Consider the following 24,041-nt stretch of genomic DNA (forward strand, 5'->3'; position numbering starts at 1 on the left):
TGGACACGGGGCTGACTGGACAAACTGGAGATAAAACAGAGAATAGGTAAGTTTCTGAAGGGTCGATCGCTGCTACTGAATACGTGGAGAGTATTCGTTATCAGTCCGCTTCGTATGAACGAGCCCGGACAAAGAGTGGTGTGAGGTGTGTGTTTTTATTGTTTCACGGTGATAAGATGCAGCTGTGCATGATTAAAACTCAGGTGATGATGGGCATTGTGTTAAATTGGTGGAAGAGCCTGGCCAATCTGTGACAAGAACAGAGGGTCCAGTGATGATCCTTGAGGGACACCCTTCTTAATAACTAAATATTGTGAGTTAAAGCCTCTAAATGAAACTAATTGACGTCTATTATGAAAGTAAGAGTTAAACCAAAAAAGAGACTTTTGATCAAAGCCTAAAGAATATAACTTATCTACCAAAATATAATGATCAACCATGTCAAAAGCTTTGGTGAGATCAATATAAATTGCACTAGTGGGTTGACTTTTGTCGAAAGATAAGAGCACATCATTAGTAAACTTCATTAAAGCTGTAGTAGTCGAGAAATTTGGTCTAAAAGCCGACTAGTAAGAAGAAAAAATATCAAATTTTGTAATGTAATCAGTAAACTGATTATAAATTAATCTCTCAAAAACGTTTGCTACTGTACAAATCAATGAAATAGGCCTATAATTATTTGGATCAGAAGGGTCACTGCTTTTAAAAAGAGGAATGATTTAAGCACTTTTCCAAATTAAGGGTACTGAACAGGAAAACGGAGACAAATTAAAAAGGTCGGTGAGAGGATATATTAAAATATGAGATGCCAATTTAATAAATTTATCTTCTAAGTCATCTGGACCCGGTGAACTATGTTCTTTTAACCCACATGTTGCTTTAAAAGTATCGGAAGGAGTAATATTGCTAAAAGAAAAAGTGTGGTTTGAACAATCCCTAAAAGTAAATGTATCAGAAAATTTTGTATTGAAGTTAGTACCTGTGGATGTAAAATGCTTATTGAATTCATTAGATATCAGAAATGGGTCAGTAATAAGAACATTATACATTTTTTATTCTTTGGTGGGAATTTCATTTTTCCTAATTATAACATAATTTACCGTTTTTTACACTGGCTATGACACTTTTTTTTTATACATTTAACAAGTTTTCTAAACTCTTAACATGGTTAGCACAACATCCGTCTTCGTGGGCTATACAGTTAACATATTTCTTGTTGCTTTGACACAAAATGTATCCAGTTAACACAAATTTACAATGCTTGAACTTCTTTTACACACAAACTCAACCAAGACCAAAACAATGTAATATTACAGTCCAATTTACCAATGCTTTCACACAGTATGTCAGAACAGATAACACCATGATCTAAAAAGCCAAAGTGAACAGCCTATCATATTGTCAATTGAAACACAAATATATTCCCTATATATATATATATATATATATATATATATATATATATATATATATATATATATACACACACACACACACACACACACACACACATACATACACACACACACACACACAGTTCTGTAATGTGCTCACTGTTCCTTTCAAAAACCTCATGAGTCCTCTATGATCATGTGATTTGAAAAACTACAACACGAGTGTGCTTTCTAGATGGGAAACAGCTGTCATACATGAACATGAACATGATTCCCATGTTGACGAGGTTGGCTTCAACTTGGCGAAAAGGCGTCGCCGTAGGAGAAACATATGGCCAAAGGGCCATCGTTACCATACTGGGCCAGAAAAGAAGTCGGGCAAATGCAGAAGACCAGGCAGAATAGAAAATTATTTTGTTTTTTATTATAACTGCTATATTTTTTTTCGACTTTTGCAAATAAAGTCTACTGCAGCAACTCTGTTTCTGTATTTTTTTACATCAACTGTAAACTTTATAAAGCAATTTTATTCTTTATTTTTGTATTGAATTTTTGCAGTAAAAGAAAGAAAATGCCTGCATTTACTAAACCCAACAAAATAAAAATGTAGAGAGTCTTCAAATATAAGGACAGAGCTGACACATAAACTAATGCAGTTTCTATCATTTTAGCTGATGCTAGTGTTTTTATTGTCAGTGTTTTCTGATTGACTGAATGTTTCTGTTAGAAGAGAACATGTGTTAGTGTTTTTATTTAGTAAAATTTATTGGAGGTGTTGTAGGAGAAACACATACAATATTGAAATAATTAGAAACATAAATAGCAACACCTCAGCCTCTAGAGGGTCTATCTGCTCTAAATAAAACATAGTCTTCGATATTAAGTTCATTATCGCTGATTTAATCATGTAGCCATGTTTCAGATATAGTAACAATATGAAGATTGTAAACAGAAACCCAAGCTCTAAAATAATCAATTTTAGGTAAGAGCCTTCTGATATTGATATTTACAATTTTCAGACCTTTAAGTGAATTTATGTTTCAGTGACAAGAGAAATAGTGTAACAAAGGAGAAGAGGCTGCATAACAACATAATGAACAAACAAACATATAACACATAAAACAAAAACATTTACAAAATATTTGTTCTCTGACTGCAATGCATGCAGGGATGTTTGTACTATGCTGCCACCCAGCATGCATTGCAGCAGGAATGAATTATGCATCTTTTTTAGCAAGCATGGTTGAGGTTCATATCCTGAATCTTGATGTTTCTGTGTGTTTGTAATGTGCAGATGGAGATCTCAAGGTTTTGTGCATAAAACTAATTAAATTTTAGTTTCTTATTAATTCCTTGATAATTGTTTGTTAAACCTCCATGGGAAGCTGTAACATATCCCAAACAATATCAAATAAAACTATTTTCTATGGCTTAACTTATAAAATACTAGAAATGACATATGTAATGAGTAAGTACACACAGTGTAGTTTCTCATTGCCTTTCTTTCTATAACTGACGAGTTTCAGAAACATTGTTATAACAGCCAGATAAACATTAAGATGGAAGAGTAAAGGTTCAAGAGCTCAACTAAAGCAGCTTCTGATCTCCATGATGGTGAGGTCAAATGAAACATTTTCAATAAAAAATATAAACCTTGGTTAATTATCAAATATTCTTGCAGATATGAGAGAAGTGTAGACAAACTGTAATCAGTGAAGCTGGTAATGCTGTTATTTAATGAAGTTGTGTAATCCTCTGTTTTAATTCTGTTGGTTTGGTGTGAGGCTGTGTCTGTAGTTGTATTTCTTTTTATTTCCTTCAGTGATTGTGCTTGTTAGCAGCAGGTGTTCATCAGTGTCTGAATTCACTCATTTGTGGTCATTCACTCTGTCTAGTGGACTAAACTAATTGACTATTTTAGGGACTAGTGAATGAGGGTGTGGTGATATTTCAGACACTGATTAGTTTCTCGAAAACAAAGGTTAGATCGGTTACAGTTATTTTCCGTATTTTGTACAGAAATTATCTGTTAATCATTTAACAGGTTTCTCTTCATGTTGGACTGGTGATCAGTTGGATTTCGCATGTTTTCGGGTGCATAAATATTCATGTGGTGAGACTGTGTAATCTCTAGCAACGAAGATTGAGTGTGAGTAGTTATTGATGCTGTTCATTGACTGGTTAATGATCGTATGTTATTATATTATTTGAGTAAAAGTGAGGTGACTATTTATTGTACCTCTCTTTATTTTTGGCCTCATAATAGAGGGGAGAGTGAGTACACGCAAGTGTGCGCGTGATCGCAGGCTTTGCAGATCATTCAGAGTGCGGTTCGTCATTCAACAGAGTGAGTTTTATTGATTTCTATGTCTTAAACAATACTTTATGCTCATTCACAAAAAATGTTAATAAACAAGGAGTTATTTCTTCCTATAAGCAGTGCTAATTCGAGTTTCGAAACCATTTACTCTTTAATATTAGAATGTTTTTACTGATGTTATACATTTGAAAGTGGAAATTTGCATATGTGTATTTGACATGGAAGTGTATTTTGTTTATGAACATGTGTGCTTAAAATTGTTTATGCTTTTGTTTTTGTGCAGGGATACATAATAAGCCACTATCGTTGCTTATTTAGATTTATTTAGTGTTATTAGTGTTCATTATTCCTTATCAGTGACATAGGCATAATCACTTTGTTTTCTTTATTTACATTCATGTTTGGACATTATAAGTATCAACTGAAAGGAGGAGATCCTTAGGTAGTAATTTTGGAACATTGTTGGTCTGAACATGGTCTGAGCTAACCTATTGTGAATATTGTAATTCTTTCATTATTGTCGACAAAACATATTATATGTTTTTTTTTGCCCACTGTTAGAAACCTGCAATGTTGATGCCACATTTTTCTATTTAAAAATGGTCAAAAATAAAGAACCCTTTGATTATAGACGACTGAGGATGTTTGATTTATTTAATTAGCAGTATCCCTGCCACACACACACACACACACACACACACGCACACACACACATCAAAAAGTTACAACGTTACGTTAAAACCAAGCACACCATTGTTTTTCTTGTGGAATTTCCAATAATGTTTAATGTGTCACATGACCCTCTTCCTATTGAAAAAAAAGTTAGATCCAATATGGCCCACTTCCAAATGGCCACTATGGTCACCACCCATCTTGAGAAGTTTGCCCCGTCACATATACTAATGTGCCACAAACAGGATGTTAATATAACCAACCGTTTTCAGTTTATTAAGGTGCATCCATATAAATGGCCCATCTTGTATATGGACAAATATAATAATGTATAGCTTCCTATTAAAAAAATAATTCCAAAAAAAAAAAAAACATTTCTGAATGTTAAAACCTGAAACATGAGAACAAACAATTATAGATTTCACAATTTTCTTCAATGAGTGGTGTATTTTGCGTGTGGTGTACCAAGATCTTTTGAGACTTGAGAATAAATATTTTGGACCAGGGATGGGTAAACTTGGTCCCAGAGGGCTGGTGTACATCATAGTTTAGCTCCAAGTCTAATCAAACACACCTACTTATAGATTTTATTGATCTCAAAGACACAGATTAGCATGTCCAGGGGCCTCATGTATCAACGCTGCGTACGCCAGGTTTCACGCTCAGAATCGCTCACGTTTGGATTTACTAACGATGAAATGAACGTGGGAATGTGCGCAGCTCCACGCCAACTTCATGGCTGGCGTACTCACATTTTTGTGCATGTCTGTTTTATTTACATTGGCGACTCCTAGAGGCAGTTGTGTTAAATTGCACTCTACAAAGTGTCTTTGAGCCGTGGTGCAATGGCAGCTGTATGACATCTGCATGTCTAGCACGTATATAAGGTTTCCATACCATGTAGTTGACCAGCCAAACATTAAATCGCAATTTGCAGTGGTCCCCTGTTTTCCCAATGTAATCAGAGCAATCTACTGCACACACATTGCTATAAGCGTTATGAAGCATATGGATTCAGCATACACACTGTTTTATTCATTCATTCATTTTCTTGTCGCCTTATCCCTTTATTAATCTGGGGTCACCACAGCGGAATGAACCGCCAACTTATCCAGCAAGTTTTTAAGCAGCGGATGCCCTTCCAGCCGCAACCCATCTCTGGGAAACATCTACACACTCATTCACACACACACACACTCATACATTACGGACAATGTAGCCTACCCAATTCACCTGTACCGCATGTCTTTGGACTGTGGGGGAAACCGGAGCACCCGGAGGAAACCCACACGAACACAGGGAGAACATGCAAACTCCACACAGTAACGCCAACTGAGCTGAGTATCGAACCAGTGACCCAGCGACCTTCTTGCTGTGAGGCGACAGCACTACCTACTGCGCCACTGCTTTTTCATACATCTGAATTTTTTTCTGCGTACGCACATTTACAGCTTTGTGCGTACGCAATTTTTTAGCATGTTGGAGCTAAAGTCTGCAGAACCCATTTTTTTTAAAGTTTTCCCACCCCTATTGTGGGTGAATAAATTAATTTGAGCTGTTGTTAAAAATCAGCAAGCTGATACTTTGGTGTCCAAATCCATCTGTCGACTCATGTGGATATCGTTTCATTTAACAAGATAATCTCCAGCTTGGGACATTACCTTCCCTGCAAACAAGCCTATGCTTGTTTTTGGCAAATTTCAGCTTTGTCATGCAGTGTTTGTTGTGGTGTGTTCGTGCAGTGCCAATTGGATGGTTTTCTAAGGGGCACACAGTGACTCAGTGCTTAGCACTGTCACCTCACATCAACCAGGTTGCTGGTTCATGTCCCAGAGTCAGGAAGCATTTTTTGCATGTTCTCCCCGTGTTGGCATGGATATCCACCAAGTGCTTCGGTTTCCCCCACATTCCAAAGACATGCTTTATAGGTGAATTGAATAAACTAAATTGTGTAGTGTAGTGTGTGACTGTGTGTGTGTGAGTGAGAAAGTGTATGAGTTGTGGCCAGAAGGGCATCCATTGTGGAAAATGTATGCTAGAGTAATTAGAGGATCAATCTGCTGTGGTCACCTCTGATGAATCAGGGATTAAGCCAAATGACTGTCAGTGAATTATTTTCTGACACATCCAAAATCTTCCTCATGAGGTAATAGCACAGTTGAATCAGAGCTATGATTGAGTTGTTTTTATGTTTGTTTCCTCACTGCTTCTGTGCAAAAAAACAGTAACAGTTATATGTTGTTAAAGCACATATTCCAGAATGCACAGAAATAATAAAAAGTGTATAATATTCTGTTCATGTATTTGTGAGGTACAAATCGCATTAGAAAAAAAAAATGGTTTTTAATTTCTTCCTTTTCAACTAAACGTCATACTCATTTCCATTAGGTTGTGTAAATACACCATATGCTGGTTTGCCAACCACCAGAAAATGAGAAGGAAGAGGAGCGTGTTAATATCATATGCATGTGGTATTTCTCATTATCCTTCCTTGTTTTATCGCTTCTCTGTTCTCCATCCTATGAACCGATGAAACTCAGCCATCTTGTTAGACATTGCAACGCTCCAATTTCACAATAAAGATGTGATATAGAGAAAAGGACTCTAAATGACACAAAAATAAATGAGGATAGAATTATAGTTTCACTTGATTGAATTTCTCTGTCCTCACATCTTTTCCTTGTGACCTTCCCTCCCTGAGGGGGTATTGCTAAGATGCAAGAAAAGGTAGTAAGGAGTGGAAATGAGAATACACAAATTAAAATTGAGGAGTAGCCTTATGCCCTGTTTCCAATAAGTGGTAGAGTATGGTATGGTACAGTTCGGTACGGAAAGTGTCACCTTTATCAGGTCCTTGACTCCACTGCCAAAGAGTACCAATAGTATACTTTTGGTGGGCGTGGTGTTTGACAGAACGTTGAAGTCGACGTCATTCTTGCTTGAAGTTCACATATGGTATGAGAAGGACTTCTTACTAAACAAATACTTTATGCGGTATACATAAATACTTATGTATAAATAAATGCTTATTACTAACTGTGATAAAGTTTGTTTATTAGATGGAAAGAAGAAGACAGGGCCGGCAAACTCCCGACTGCTCCTTCTCTTCCCCTTAAGAAGGGAGTCGCTCCAGCCCAATGACTAGAATAAACGTTATTTATTATTTCCGATTAGCCCACTGACTAGCCGCCGGGCTCTGAGCATGCTCTCAACCTTCATTAGGTGTTCGATCATGCCTACCTCTCCACACTAACCTTTCTATGAACATTTCAAGTTTCATGAGTTCACACTTAGATATTGTTTGATAATAAGAGCAGGTTTGGCATGCTGTCCAAGGTGAGAACCCTGAACCCAGAGATAATTGAGCCCAGGGCTTCCACCTGGTCAATAAGCATATAAGAAGGTACTCATTGACAGTGGAAATGGGAATAAAAGCGTACCAAACTGTACCATACCACTCAGAGGAAAGAGCCAATATTGTGGGCAGTCACTGCTAAACAATCCGACCATATAATGCATCATCCGATCATCGAAAATACGTTTTAATACCATATATTTCACCATTATTCCCCTTTACACGATTTACTCACTTGTTTTCCTCTGTAACAGAGTTTCTAAATAAAAATTGTGTTTTGTACTGTTTATTACTTTCTCATAATTTTTACATATTTATTACTTTCCTGGGAAAGCATGCTTTAATCTGTTTTAATCCCGTTAACATGTTTGTCATTCCTCTGACAGCAGAGCTTCCTCTGCTATGACGCTGTGTGCCTATTTTCTCTTCACACTCTTACAGAGGGAATACTCACTGTCGAGTTCACACTCAAGTGGCCTTTGTGATTATCTGTCTCCTTCCCCTTAACAAACGTCCTCTCTTTCTCCTTGCCAGTTCTGCTTTGCTCCACTCCCCCAAAGGAGCAGCAGGGTTTGAAACTAATGACCTGATGAAGAGGAGGAAAGTGGATGAGGGTTCACCTCCACTTGGGGAAGTACAGTGATCATGCCATGGCTCTTGATAATAACCGAGAGGACTGCAATTGGCTGACAAAGGCATGAATTCCTAAAGTGATTTCAGCACTCGCTGTCAGGCACATGACAGCTCTATTACCAATGCAGTCAGGCTTGTCCCGTATGTCTAAATCCTGCAAACACACACATACTGTACATGCAAATTCAAAGACTGTTATGGCAGATGATATGTCACGCTAAGTTTTGGGAAATTACTTGAAAACCTAGATATTGAATGCAGACAAGTTGGAAACATTTATTCCGTGGACACCCAAACCCAGCAAGATAAAACTAGTTTAAACTAGATGAACTAGTTTTCAAGAGTTCACACTTAGATAATGCTCGACTATGATAGCAGGTTTGGTATGCTGTCCTAGGACAGAACCCTGACCTCGGAGATAGGTGAGCCCAAGGTTCCCTCCTGTTCAATGAGTATTAAGAAGGATACAATATCAGGTATTTCTCAAGAGCCACATACTGCTCATGAAACAAACCAATATCTGCTGTTTATTTATTTTAAATTCAGCTCACAATGAGCAAACAGACACAAATTTGTTTAAAAGGGGTCTAATGCCATTTCATCGATTTTGAGTAATTTAGGGCTCGATCACACAGAATGCATCTTTGTTTATTAAAACACAAGACTCAGCACTTAGGAATAATTTTTAAAGGAGTACAATGTAGAGCTCAAGGGTGTCCATAAAGAGCGTTGCATACAGAAACTTGCAATGCTTGCCCTGCCTGTGAGTTCTTGTGATTGGTCTACTGCTTTGGAACTGACAACGTGTAAAATTTAAAGAACCTTTAACTTGACATGACATCTGATAAAGAGTGAAGCTTTTGTGCGGAAGTTCAAAAGACACAATAGGCAAACAATCGAGCATATTTATCAATATCTTGTTTTAAAACAATAGAAAAGTAGAGTATTTGACTGGACAAACATGTTCTGTGTGAATGTGCCCTTAAACAAAAGGACTGAATTTTATTGACATCTTTAATCTCTTCTGGAACCAAAGACAACTGTTTACATCAGACGGCCTTCATCCAAACAAACTTGGTGCAAAATTGCTAAAAGATAATATCTATTACTCCCTTCATTATCCATCGACTGTCATCATCCACACACCTAGCGAATGTCCGAATAACCACAGGACCTCAAATCAGCTCCTGAGTGGACTTGTGGCTGATGTATCACACAAGGACAGAGATACCATGCAGCCAAAACACCCACTATTAATAGAGACACTGACGCTGGCCCTCTGCTCAACAAAGACAGACTGTGATGCATAAGAACAGCATCAAGTCTCGTCACTCAACGATGATCCTCAGGAAAACAGTCAGGAAAACATATTTCAGCAGCCAGAATATCCAGACCCACAGCCTCTGTCACCAGACACGTTCTCATTGTCACCTTGCTCGCCCCTCTTGGGTTTTTTAAAAAAGATGGAGGAACTGATGTTTGCGGGAACTAACTTTTCACACTCCATTGCCGCAAGCCCCCAGTTACCAACCAAAAAGCGGCCTGCTCCACAATCACCTCAGAGCCCACCTGGAAGAGCCCTATGACTTTTGCCACACTGCCAGGGCCCAAACAACAACGCCCCATCTTCAGCTGGTGAACACAAAAGCTCTCATTGATGTGTCTCAGGTGCCTGCTTAGATAACAGTGTCTTTATCAGATGTTTACAGAACAAGCAGGAACTCAGTGTGTCTAAAGCTTTCTCTACGCAGATATATGTTGTATTGAGTGACAGAAAACCAAAGACTTTTTCAGGCCATATAGCAAATCATTCAAATCTGGTGTCTATCAAATGTAGATCTGAGACTTCAGTAGAAAAAACAGCTAAAACTGTTAAGTTAGCCCTTTTAAACATAAGATTACTTAACAATAAGTCACTTTTAGTCAACGATTTTATCAGCACAAATTGCCTTGATTTTATGCTTTTAAATTAAACTTGGCTAGATGACAGTGGTAGTGCAGCAGTTCTGAATGAAGCAGCTCCTTTAAACTTTGACTTTTTGCAGAGCGAATAGGAGAGGTGAAGGCATCGCTGCCCTGTTTAAAGATATCTATGTGTGTAAACAAGTGTCATTTGGTGACTATTTGTCTTTTGAATACCTGAGTATAGCACTAAAGGGTGCTCCACGCATCTTACTGATCATTATTTCGAGACATCCAAAATATTCTCCAGCTTTTATGAATGATTTTACAGAGCTGTTATCAATAGTAACATCTGGATTGGACTATTTAAGTATTGCTGGGGATTTTAATCACTTAAACTCTGCGGACCCGGTACCGGGTCCATGATGTCATCGACTTTCGCTTTCAGATTTAAAGGGCTAGCGTTGCACCAGACCCCCGTAAGTGGTGTCGTTTGAAAGTGTAGAATCTATATTTTATGCACATATGCATCACTTTGGTTTTTATTCTACTGTATAAAAGTTATTGACACTTAAAATACACAGTATTTTGGATACCCGAGCTAGGTATTTTACATTGGTTCATTTTCATATTTTTTTTTATATGATACATGTACAAGTTATAGCTCAAATGAAAGCTCTTGCCGGTGCTCATATAGTTCTAGCATTCTTTTTACTGAACTATATTTATATGCCAAACAGTTGTTGAAAGAATTGTGGTGTTTCCATGACGCAGAAATGTAAACAATACATTTATGATCAATAAGCAGCCCCAGATAGCACAGACAGCTGTCATCTCTTACCTTATGCTGTGCCCTTTAGGGCCATTCTCCTCTGTTTTTGAGGTGATGTGCATAAGTAATCCTTTTATTTGTCTGATGTGGTCCAAACACAGTGAATTATGTTTGATCAAACAAAAGAATAGTAAAATATGTAAACAAGGATTGGTCCCTGTGGCTTGTATAGCACCTCTCATCAGTTGGAATACAATAACTTTTGCATAGATTATGGTAGAGACATTTTTCTTTTTTCCTATGATTACAGACATGTGCAGGAACCATCACAATTAATTACAGCACGCTAGACCACACAGAACTAAAAGGTACACTTTCAAATTTGAGTTTATAAAAAATACAAAAAGCGCCTTTTTTAGGTGTTTATTATAACACAGATGACATATACAGTTATTTTAAACACTTTCAATAGTGTTTTATGAAAATTCAAAGGGTTTTCTTTAAAATGATACCACATTTTTGCATTTACACCTCTTTTTGTGGATTTGGGAAGCTTTTAAATTTGAGTAGGCAAAATCCAGGCGGAAATCCCCAAATAGCAGCAGAGTTTAAGTGGTTAATAATCACATTGATAATCCAGAAATCAATGCTGTAAAAGAACTGATGAGTGTTTTTAACACTTTTGATCTGACTCAGCATGTTCAAGGACCCACACACAATCGTGGACACACTCTTGATCTACTTATAACTAAGGGTTTACACATTTCATCGACTGTTGTTAAGGATGTGCCACTATCTGATCATTTCTGTATTTTCTTTGATATATTGATCACTCCAGCTATTAAAGACAGACCTGTCTCTATCAGAAAGAGATGCATAAATGAGAACACTAGTGAGCAGTTTATGAAAGCCATATCGCTAGCACCAAGTATATCTGCAGACTCTGTTGATTCTCTCCTTGATTTGTTTAACTCTAAAGTTAAGATTGTCTTAAATGACATTGCTCCTGTTAAACTCAGGAAGATAACTGGCAAAGAGAGAGCCCCTTGGAGAATCTCAAGAGCAGTCCAAATGATGAAAAGACAATGCAAAAAAGCTGAGCAAATGTGGAGAAAGACGAAACTAGTAGTCCATTATAATATCTATAAAGACAGTCTTCATGCTTTTAACGTGGAACTCAACACTGCCAGGCAGACTTTCTTTTCAAGCCTAGAGATAGAGAGACTCACAACCCCCCCCCACCCCCCACACACATATTATGTCTGATTTCATAGCAATTAATGGTAACATCTTAGACGAGATTGTGCAAATTATAAAAAACATCAACCGGCAGTCTAGACAAGCTCCCCACATCATTTTTTTAAAACAGTGTTTATAGAAATGGATCTTCTAAAAGTGGTGAATGCTTCACTTCTCAGGGATTTTTCCAAACTTACTTAAAACTGCAGTTGTTAAACCCCTCTTGAAGAAGAGCAACCTGGATAACACACTATTGAGCAATTACAGGCCAATCTCAAATCTCCCTTTCATTGGCAAAATCATTGAAAAAGTTTTTTTCAACCAGGTTAACAAGTTTTTTAACATCACAGTACAGAGAGTGCCCTTATAAAAATAATCAATGATTTAAGCCTAAATACAGACTCAGGCAAATAAACAGTGCTGGTATTGCTCGATCTCAGTGCCGCATTTAACACTGTCGATCACAGCATACTTCTGGATAGGCTAAAAACTGGGTTGGGCTATCTGGGACGGTCCTCAAATGGTTCAGATCTTACCTTTAAGGGGGAGGTTACTATGTCAGTATAGGTAACCATAGGTCAAGGTGGATACCCATGACATGTGGAGTCCCACAAGGCTCGATTCTGGCACCTCTGCTGTTTAACCTTTATATGCTCCCTCTAGGCCAAATAATGAGAAAGAACCAAATCTCCTACCACAGCTATGCTGATGACACTCAGATCTACTTAGCCTTACTGCCTAATGACTACATCCCCATTGACGCCCTCTGCCAATTTGATTGAAAATTGACAAATTGATGAAATTAACAGTTGGATGTGCCAAAACTTTCTTCAGTTAAACAAAAAGGGAACAGAGATGAGGTTCTCAAGGTGAATGCGCACCTTGGCACTAAGGGTCAAACGAGAAAAAATAAGGTCAAGAATCTTGGTGTGACTCTGGAGTCAGATCTGAGTTTCAATAGTCATGTCAAAGCAGTAAGGAAATCAGCAAACTATCATCTCAGAAACATTGCAAGAATCAGATGCTTTGTTTCCAGTGAAGACTTAGAGAAACTTGTCCATGCTTTTATCAGCAGTAAGGTGGATTACTGTAACAGCCTCTTCACTGGCCTTCCCAAAAAAGACAGTCAGACAGTTACAGCTCATCCACAACGCTGCGGCTAGGATTCTGACTAGAACCAGGAAATCAGAGCACATCACACCTGTTCTCAGGTCTCTACACTGGCTCCCAGTTACATTCAGAATAGAGTTTAAAGTATTATTACTGGTCTATAAATCACTAAATGGCCAAGGACCTAAATACATTACGGATATGCTGACTGAATACAGACCTAACAGATCATTCAGATCTTTAGGATCATATAAACTAGAATTTCCAAGAGTTCAGTCAAAGCTAGGTGAATCAGCTTTCAGCAACTTTGCCCCTCGCTGTTGGAATCAGCTTCCAGTAATGATCAGATGTGCTCCAAAATTAGGCACATTCAAATCAAGACTGAAAACACACCTGTTTAGCTGTGCCTTTACTGAATGAGCACTGTGCTGCATCCAACAAATCACACTATTATGTTTTTCTTTTCTTTTTCATTATCTTATAACATGAATTTATTTAACACATTTTTATCTGTTTTATCTATTTTTTATTTTTATTTTTACAATTCTTGTTATTTGTTTTTATTTTTAATATTTGTTTTCATTTTCTTACACTTGTCTCTTTTATTCTTGTTTATGTAAAGCACTTTAAATTGCCACTGTGTATGAAATGTGCTATATAAATAAACTTGCCTTGCCTTGGTTTAAAGCATAGGCCTCAAACTTAATTTCTGGAGGGCCACAGCTCTGCACAGTTTTGTTGTTATCCTAATTAAACACCTGATCTAACCAATCACAGTGTTCAAGACTACTAAAAACTATCAAGCAGATGTGATTTGGAGCTGGTTGGAGCTAAACTGTGCAGAGCTGTGGCTTTCCAGGAACTGAGTTTGAGACCATTGCCTTAAAGAGTTGGTTCCCCATGCTAAACATAGCCCAAGTTTTCAAGAAATGTACACATATGACAGTCTTTTATTTTTTTTATTTTAAACATGGCTTTTCATTAAGTCATGAAGGGTGGAACTCCTTGTATTGGCCCTTCTCCTGAAAGCGCACACAGCAACCTATGTGAGAGCAAGAGTGCACCTATCATTCCGATTATGGAAGTCCTCAGTTTTGTTGCACGAGACTTTCTCATGAATAAACGATATACAGTTCAGAAAACCACACTTGTGGATGGACCTAATTGTAGCCTCTCCACAATCACTCTCTGTCTGTCTTTGAGTGTCTGGCTGGTGTCTGAAACAGAACACAAGCATTTCCAAAATAAAATGTGGTCTTTAGTGTTTTCAAAACACTCTGTTTTCATGGGTCAAAGATGCTGGAGTAATGTGGATTGCAGGTGTAACTGTACAAAACATATATATTTTAAAACTTGTTTGTCTGATTGTCAAGCTGTGTCTTAACTGCTCACACTTTAAGTCCCACATTACACACTTCCGTCTTGTGCACTTCCTCAGAATCCACACTTTGTTGATATCAGTGAATACTTTAAGGGGCCTTTACGGAGTCCACAAGGATACAATGGAGTTGTATTTTAGAACAGACTAAATTGTCACGCTGGAAAAAGAGGTGAGGTGAGGTTCTTCGCGAAGCACAGATACATGGAAACTGAAACATTTGAAATTTGGGCCAAACAGCTGATCTGCATCTATCAAGGGCAGCCAAGGCATGATTTTTAAAGAGTGATTGGATAATTGAAGGTTTAAGTTCCGGGACCCTGGTCACTAACTTCCACCATTAGATCACCATACTAGACCATACTGTATGTCACAATTTTCATGACTTTCTTGATCCGTGAGCAGACCCTTGATGAAGAGATGAACAGACCCTTAGAGACAATCAATGTCAGTTGAGCATGTGAACACAATGGCCAATCAGCAATGATTAAGAACGTGTTTAAGAGCCCTTCATTGTTAGGGGATTATTTTTTTTCTATCAAAGGCACTTTTTAACAATGCTGTTGCAAACTGGATATGACAATAATGCTTGATTCTCCAATATGATTGGCAATAAGCACTGTAAGCTCATCCCATCCAATGTCTGATTGGTCCTTTGCAATGACTTCTAAGTTGTAGTAAGTGGTGTGGACATAAAATACAGGCTTATTAGCCAAAGACCACATCAAAGGTGCATAAGGGCTCTGATGAGTACACTTCAGAGTCTAAAAATGTCCACGGTTACCATGTACATGTCAGAGACATATGCCTGTAGCCTTTATGTAGATAAACAGCACAGTGACAGACAAGAATGAAGCAGATGTCCCTTTCTACAGAAAGTACTTTCCCAACTGTTATTTGATATATTTGTTGTGGGGTTAATTTAAGTCTTTCTGCAATGATGAGTCAAACACAATGTCGTTTTAAAGTTTGCACATACACAAACGTTTAGCTTTACACTGTTTTTGCATGGCTAATGTGGCAGGTTAATATTCATTGCTGTATGGATATCCGTTATGTTAATGTAGAAAATATAACTGATTTAAGTCCAAAAATTGGGGTTAAAACACTGACATTATGTGGCTGTGGTGATGAATTACATAGTAATTTTGCTGCATTTCTTACAAATATGTACAGTGTTAAAAATGTTTTAAGCTTGTAAAACTCATACTTGAAGTGCAAATGATTACAGAGAGTCGAGATCTTTTAATTCCATTAACTTTGCACACGTGCTGGGGAAACTGCACTGCTTTGTCACGTTGTGATGGGTCTCAAAATAGGAAGGATTTGGATCCTATTTCAACGTCAAGAAATGAAAAAAAGAGACTTATTGTTTTTCTATTACCCCAATATGACACACTATACCTATGCACAGTTCTGTCCAAACAGCTTCCAAAATGTGATTTCACCATGGGGGCCCTTTAAGTAAATGAAATTAAAAAGTTTGTGTTTATGGTGTTTTTTATGTTGTTGAATAAAATGTGAAAACAACTTTGCTTGTATTAATTACAAACCTTCTTTAGGCATTTGACCAAAAAATAAATAAATAAATAAAAACACACATAATAAAATATATAAACCTCAAGATAAAGCACAAAGTGTTTAAATTTCTTCAAAAATAAATAAAATAGCATCTCTGCAGCACTCTATAGATGTCTGCAATCCAATTTATGATTATTTTTTCAACACTGCCAGCTGTCAACCTTGTTAAATGTTCTTCAGCATGGATAGTGGACATAGTGCATTGGAAATCATCCTGAATTCATTATTAATCTAAGTGAATGCAAGATTGGTCAATATGTATAATAAATATTTGACATGGCAGACACACTGAGTTACAGCAATGGAATAAATATATTATGTTAGCAAAATATAATCAGAAGGTTGCACCAAAATGTAATTCAATATTTTTTAGCATTTTACTCAAATTAAATGGTTTATGCAGAATTAAGAAATAGTTATTAGCTCCCCAAATGGCCATTGCTTGCAATTAGACACAAGTAACTGTTAAACTCAACAGGATTGAATTCAGTAGCCAAATTTAATCAAGGTGAATGTTTTTTTCCCTTTGTTATGAGTAAAAGGTAGTCTAACAAACATCTAAACTCCATAAGCACTCCCGAGAGTGATATATAAACCAATATTTATACATGTTCTGCAGTCTTTAGTCTCAACAGTAAGAAAACAACAGTTAAAAATGTAACTGATAATAGCAATGTTACACAAGTTGACAGAATAAATCAGGTACTATTGGAGTTAAGCCTTTAAAGTGTAGTGTTACTAAAAAGGTTGTGCATTTGTTTTGAAGAGTCATCAGTACATTTAGATCAACATGGCGTCTGTCTGTTTTTCCAATATAATAACAAAACGTTTTTATTGTGTCCTCTACAAATCAAATCCATGACTTTCTCAGTACCTACATTTTGTACTAAAAACACCTAGCCTTTTAAACACAAAAGGTGATTACACAAAATGTAAATTTAAATTAGTTCATACAATTTAATTAATCAAACTGATTAATGACATATGTATTTATCAAATATATTTTGAAAGAATCCTCACTTTGCAGTGCAGTTGTCAAATCCAGTTACTGGAGGGCTGCAGCTCTGCACAGTTTAGTTCCAAACCCAATTAAACACACCTCATTAAACTAATTGAGTCATTCAGCTTTGTTTGAAAGTTATAGGGAGGCCCACATGGAATCTGCATGTGCAGAATTCCACAGATTTCCATAATTTTTAGCCCATCATTGATTCTGTATATTTACTTGTGTAAATGTGTGTAAATTTATATTTATTCAGTTTTTAAATAAATTTTTGTATAATTACTGAATAATATGCATTTTGTTAGTATAATTTATTTACAATAGATTGTAAAGTAATATTTGCTGTCTTTTAGTAGATATATTACAAAGACTTGCTTTGCTTGAAAAATAAAGTGGATTTAATTGCATTTGCATTGTAAACATTAAATATAAGTTAAAAAATATATTACTTTTTAGTTCATATATTAAGGGTTTAGTTAATATACCCCCAAAATCATTCCTCATAAATCTGCAGATTTTTAACAAAATTTTGCATAGAAATAGCAAAAAATGTCTGCAGATTTCATCTGGCCCTACCTATAGGTAAGTGTGTTGAAGCATGAAACTAAACTTTTCAGAGTTGCGGCCCTCCAGGAACTGGAGTTTAATTCAATTCATGTTTTTTTTTTTTTTTTTTTTATAGTTCAAGCAAATTCAGGTCCAGGATTATGGATACCTTGGCAACATTTCTTTACAGGTCTTGAACTGCATCAGTGGCGCTGCATAGTCTTAGCTTCAACACTAATCAAACACACCTGAACAAGGTAATCAGTGTCTTCAAGATCACAAAAAATCTAATAGCAGGTGTGTTTGATTAGAGTGGGAGCTAAACTGTGCACCACACAGGCCCTCCAGGACCGAGTTTGCCCACCCCTGCTCTAGGGTTGTCGGAATTAGTATTCTCAGGTGGAAAGAGAGAATAAAGAAAATAATTAGCGTAGCTGCTGTTCATAGGGCATTTTAAACGATATGCAAAAATGGAGTGTAATAAATGAAAATAGCAGTTATATAAACAAACAGAAATAAACATGTAAAGCATATGAGAGTTTCTAACACATGTCTGGTGTGGAGGAGTGTGTCCCTGTGGTTGTCAAGCCAGCTCACCTGCTTGGAGCACATTCATGCATCAAACCATTGTGTGATGCATTGAGTGTAGGCTTTACTAAAAAGATAAGTCTTCAATCTAGTTTTGAACTAAGAGAGTGTATCTAAGCCCCGGACATTATCAGGAAGACTATTCCAGAGTTTAGGAGCCATAAATGAGTAGGCTCGACCTCCTTCACTTGACTTTGCTGTTCTGAGTACTACCAGAAGTCCTGAGTTTTGAGATCTTAAAGAGCGGGTTGGATTTTAGCGAGACTGAAGGTGGGTTAGATAAACGGGGGCTAGATTATTTAGATCTTTATAGGTAAGAAACAATATTTTATAATCAATACAAAACTTAACAGGCAGTCAGTGTGAGGAGGAAATAATTGGGTGATATGATCATATTTTCTAGACCTGGTAAGAACTCTTGCAGCTGCATTTTGTACAAGCGGAAGTTTATTAATAGAGGATGCTGGGCAATCAGCGAACATAGCATCACAGTCATCCAGCCTAGAAGTCATAAAAGCATGAACTAGCTTTTCTAATTTCAGATGGAGAGCATACTTCGTAACTTAGCAATATTTCTCAGATGAAAGAAAGCGTTTTTTTTGTGATATGGGAGATATGATTTTCAAAAGTTAAGTTGCTGCATCTAAAAATGCTTTGGTACACAATATAATTTTTCAATTATCTCTCAAAACATGTTCATTCACAATGAAATGACTGAAAGAATTCACCACTGTATGTGTGTCCTGAAAAGTTTAGTTCCAACCCCAGTCAGACATACCAGCTAGCTAATCAAGCTCTTGCCGCTTTCTAACCGGATGATTATGATGTAGCTCCTGTTTTGGTGTCCCAGGGGAAAATCCTCCTGCCGACACTGACAACAGTTCATCAAACTGGGCTCGGCTCAGTCAGAAGCACCGCTGAAAGCTTCCATCATCCAGGTTAAGTTTATGAAGGAGTTTATGAGCTCACAGAGCAGGGTGCACCTTTGAAAGGATCTAGTGCACTCAGATATGGCTACAATTTAATCAACACTGTTTTCAGCCTACATAAAGCACATAATCACAGCTATTCTCTCAATAAAATCCATGTTAGCCATTTAGCAACAAAGCTAGAGTTACCGGGCAGACAGAAGCCCTGCCCATCAAGCGAATCTGCGTTTGCTGTGAAGTGAATTTGATGTGCAAATGAAGTTGATTTGATGCGCGAACGAATCGAATAAACTCAAAATGTTCATGCACCTATTTCTGTGCGAATGGCGCTATTTATCCACGCTTGCAGCATCTGACGTGAACACAGCATTAATAGACTTTCTAAAAACACCCAAGCAGGTGTGTTGAGGCAAGTTGGAGTTAAATCTGCATCTGCAGGACACCGGCCCTCCAGGACCGAGAGTGGGCACCCCTGCTTTAAGGTGTAAGATATTTTTGAGCTGAGACATTTTTGACATGTTGTTTATTTACTTTCCAGTCAGCTCTTTTGCAACCTCACAGCAATGTCAAGGAAAAGCACCAAGTTTTTTTTTATTTTATTTTTTTTATGAACCAATCATGATTTGGAGCTGTTGCTGTGAGTAATACTGGGGTATTAATTTGCAAAAGGCTGGGTGCAATGCCAAAACAACAGCTCTGAGTAAATACGCCCTGTCCTTTGAAGCTGGTGCAAGCAAGCATCTTTTTGACACTTGCTCTGTATTCATGAGTTAAGACCAGACCATACTGAACTCGTCTGGCAGCACTCAAGATGCAAATGACTGTGGATTTAGACATGCTGCTGATCTGTCGCTCTAGGGCATCTGTACTGTATCTTATTACCCACAACCCAGAGCAGACCACATCCATGTAAAAGTGGAAAAAGTGGATAGCCTACATTTTTCCCGTTTTTTTTTAAGTTTGTTAGAACAGCAATGAAGATACTTGACACTGAAATATAATATAGTGAAACAAAGTAGAACTACATGAAACAGAACCGAAATGTGACAGTACACCCCCCACCCTCTCAGTGGCCACCTCCTGGTACAGTCAATAGAAACTACACCTAGGAGGTGAAAAAGACAATCTGAAATCAAATGTTTGATGGTTTTCATCATATAGTTGGTGTTTAAATGCCTCAGCTGTCAATAAAAATCAGAGGTGTGGGAAGTGAGGACTAAAAACATGCATCTTTATATGAAGAAAGCAGTAGGCTATATTTTAAAGAGCCCTTATTATGGGCTTTTGAAAATGACCTACATAGAGTGTGTAACACAGCTCTAAGTTAATAAAAAAAATAGCTGATGTTAAAATCTGAAAGTGCACCATGTCTTAAAATATTGAATTTTTTATTCAACTTGGAGTTGTTTAAATGATTCAACATTCGCTTTGATCTTTTGCCTGTTTGCATCAACATTGACATGAAACAATACCAAATATGTTATGCCGGATCCGGTAAAACGTGAACGCTCCTTTCCCTTCAGACATTAGCAGAGCGCAGGTGTGTGTGGGACAGATCATGATTGAAAATTAGTAAATATTAATGAGTGAACGTTTCGGTGAATAATGAAATAATCAGTCCCACTTTCGTGTCGCTTATACCTGTAAATTTACATAGTAACTAGATGTGTAAGTAGTATGTAACTACAGTGCATGTACACACTGGTACATAGTATTTACTTGTGTAATATTTATATATATAATATATAAACTTTAGGATTACATCAGTAATTCACAATAAAGGGGTGGTTTACCAAAGATTGTGCTGTTAATGTCCTGTTACACCTTTGACCTTACACATACTATTCAGCTTGTTGTTACATGTGTGTAGTTACACCAGTATTACAAAATTAAATACTATGTACCAGTGTGTCCATACACTGTAGTTACATACTACTTACACAAGAGCAGATCACTCCTCTGTGTACTGACGGCTAATGATTTAGCACCGGGAGCGTGAGGTATTTCCACTGTACAGTCAAACTGATCTGCTTCTTCTTCATGTTAACAACTTAATTAGTTTATTCTTTTCTATATTTTAGTGACAGTTTCAGAACTTGTCTGAGTTTATTATGACTGTGAGATTATGCATACATAAAGTGTAGTGCAAATAAAAATACCCTTTATTAACCATAGGCTGCTAAACAAACAGAAACGTTAGAACGTGATGTTGTCAGTAATATGCGAATTGACATATGATGTAATGTAGCGTCAATTAGCAACTTTTTGGGCACTTTGTGTATTTGAAAATAGTTGGCAACACTGAACTTGAGATTCACTGCTTGTCATTGCTATGGTCACTGTAAGCTGTTTACTACACATGTGTGGCAGGCAAATTTAAAAATAGTTAAGTTTTTTGCCACGATGTGGATTAATACTGAATAGCTGCATTTTCACTATCGTGCCTAAAGCGAGCGAGTCAGGGCGAGCCAAGGCCAGTCGCATTTCCATTGTCACTTTCAGGGCCTGATCGGGCCAAAGCAGGGCTGTCTATGGGCCAGCGGCCAGCCTTTTTCGGCCTATTAAATACCTTGGGTCAAAGAGGGCCTGCTGGGGCTTCGGGTCGGCGTGAAAGGAGAGGCGGACTTTGCCCGATTCTGGGAAAGATGGCATGCCATCATTACGCTAGTTTTCCAATCGCACACGAGTACATCCACCAAACAAATAAATAAATAAGGGAAAGAAAACATACATGCATAGCTGGTCAGTTTAAGATTCTTAAAGGGTCACGAAACACCAAAACACATTTTTTGAGCTGTTGATAGTCATATATGTGTCCCACACTGCTAAAAACACTATTAGGACACATATATTTCACTAAAAAGTGTAAATTGGTTGTTTTTGCGTTATTTCAAGCAAATTCGTACTTCCGGTTTGAAACAAATTTTTGAAGCTGCGTCACGGTCATGACATAATAGCGTTGTATTCCAGCGTGCAGACTGGGCGTCTGTGCCAGAGTGAGTCTTATTACGTCTTACAGTATGATGCATTAATGCATGAGTAAGGCTTGGTTCAAACCAATCAGCGCGCTCTATTGTGCAACTTCATTAATATTCATTACTGTCAGAGTGTAGACGGCAAAGACGCCATGTTGTGTTGGCAAAACAAGCGTGAAGTGTTGCTTTTATAGTTTGCTGCAGTTAAGTTTCGTTTTCATTTTCTCTCTGTGAGAGCTCAGACTCACGTGTGGATTACAGTATACGCGACGCTCGACAACAATAACTTACGTGTCTAAGGAGGATTATTGTTTACCTGAGAGCTGTTCTCATCTGCAAACGCTGAGATCCAGATTCGCTTGTAGTCTTCTCTTCATAAAGACGCGGCTCTAGTTGCTGGTGATTGTCCTGTCTCTACAGATTTGGTAAGTGAGCGACCAGTGCTCTTTGTTTATTCAGTTCGTATTTTATTTGTATCAAACAAACTATTGCACCGAGTGCAATAGTTAGCACTAACAGTTACAACCAAACTATAACCTGGTGTTGGATTTTGTGAGCGGAATAACACACGCGGCTTTCTAACGCTACCTGCCGTGTGCATTTAAGTTTCCGGGAAATGCAGAGTTTTTTTTTCTCTCATTCGCCGTGCGGTATCAGACATTGCATGAAAAATACACGCTTAGAGCAGCGCCTCGAATCAAATATCTCGTTTGTTGGGAGGGACATTAATGAATTCCCTGAATGAAAGATCCAAACTGCAGTTAAAGTCCACCATTTAATAATTTGGCAAATAATTCGACTACAGATGTCCATGTAAACACAGTCACATTGTCCGCTGTGGGTGTGTGTTTTGACTCTGAAATTCAGCGCGCCCAAATAGACACTCCCATACCAAGCCTTTTTTCTTCCTCCGACACTCCCCCCTAAACAGAGCTGGACACGCCCACTTTTCTGACTTTTTCCAAAGTAGAGGTGTGAAAACACACTGCTGAAACGAGGGGGTTTCATGGCCCTTTAAATCCTATTCCATAAAATTCTATTCCATAAAACACCTTATAGACTAGGAGTCTTTTTGCTTATGATCGCCCTTCTGTTTCCCTTTTAAATGTAAGGCTGTTGCATTAAATAATAAAGTTGTAATTTATAAATGACTTATCTTCGCTGCGTCCTCCTTGATGTTTCAAAAACGCATAATCTTTACACCAAATTAAAGACACAGCAGCCAGTAAAGGTTGTCGAGAGTTTTTGTCAAGTTTAAAAGGGTTGTTTGTGCGTGATACATGCCTGTATGTGTGTAAGAGACCGGGTGAAAGAACACTTGGTTGACAACTCTGTTGACAGCTCTCTTTCTTTTTTTTTTTTTTTTCGAGAAAATGCACAATAGAAAATACAACAGAAAGACATAAAACTTTACTAATTACGTGTCCACTTTTGTAGGCTCAAAACATTATGTCATATCTCGATAAAGTAGCCTAATTCTGATATCATTTAAAGAATTATAATTATTGGATATAATAAAATCACATTAAATACACCAATTTAAAACAAACAAAAGCTAGCTATAACAATTTAGGTAAATACAATACATAAATGAACCCGTTTTAAGCCAAATAACTTTCATTTCAGAAAAAAAAAAGATTTTAG

The sequence above is a fragment of the Danio rerio genome, chromosome 10 (genome assembly GCF_052040795.2).
Source record: "Danio rerio strain M-AB ecotype USA chromosome 10, GRCz13ab, whole genome shotgun sequence".
Lineage (NCBI taxonomy): Eukaryota > Metazoa > Chordata > Actinopteri > Cypriniformes > Danionidae > Danio > Danio rerio.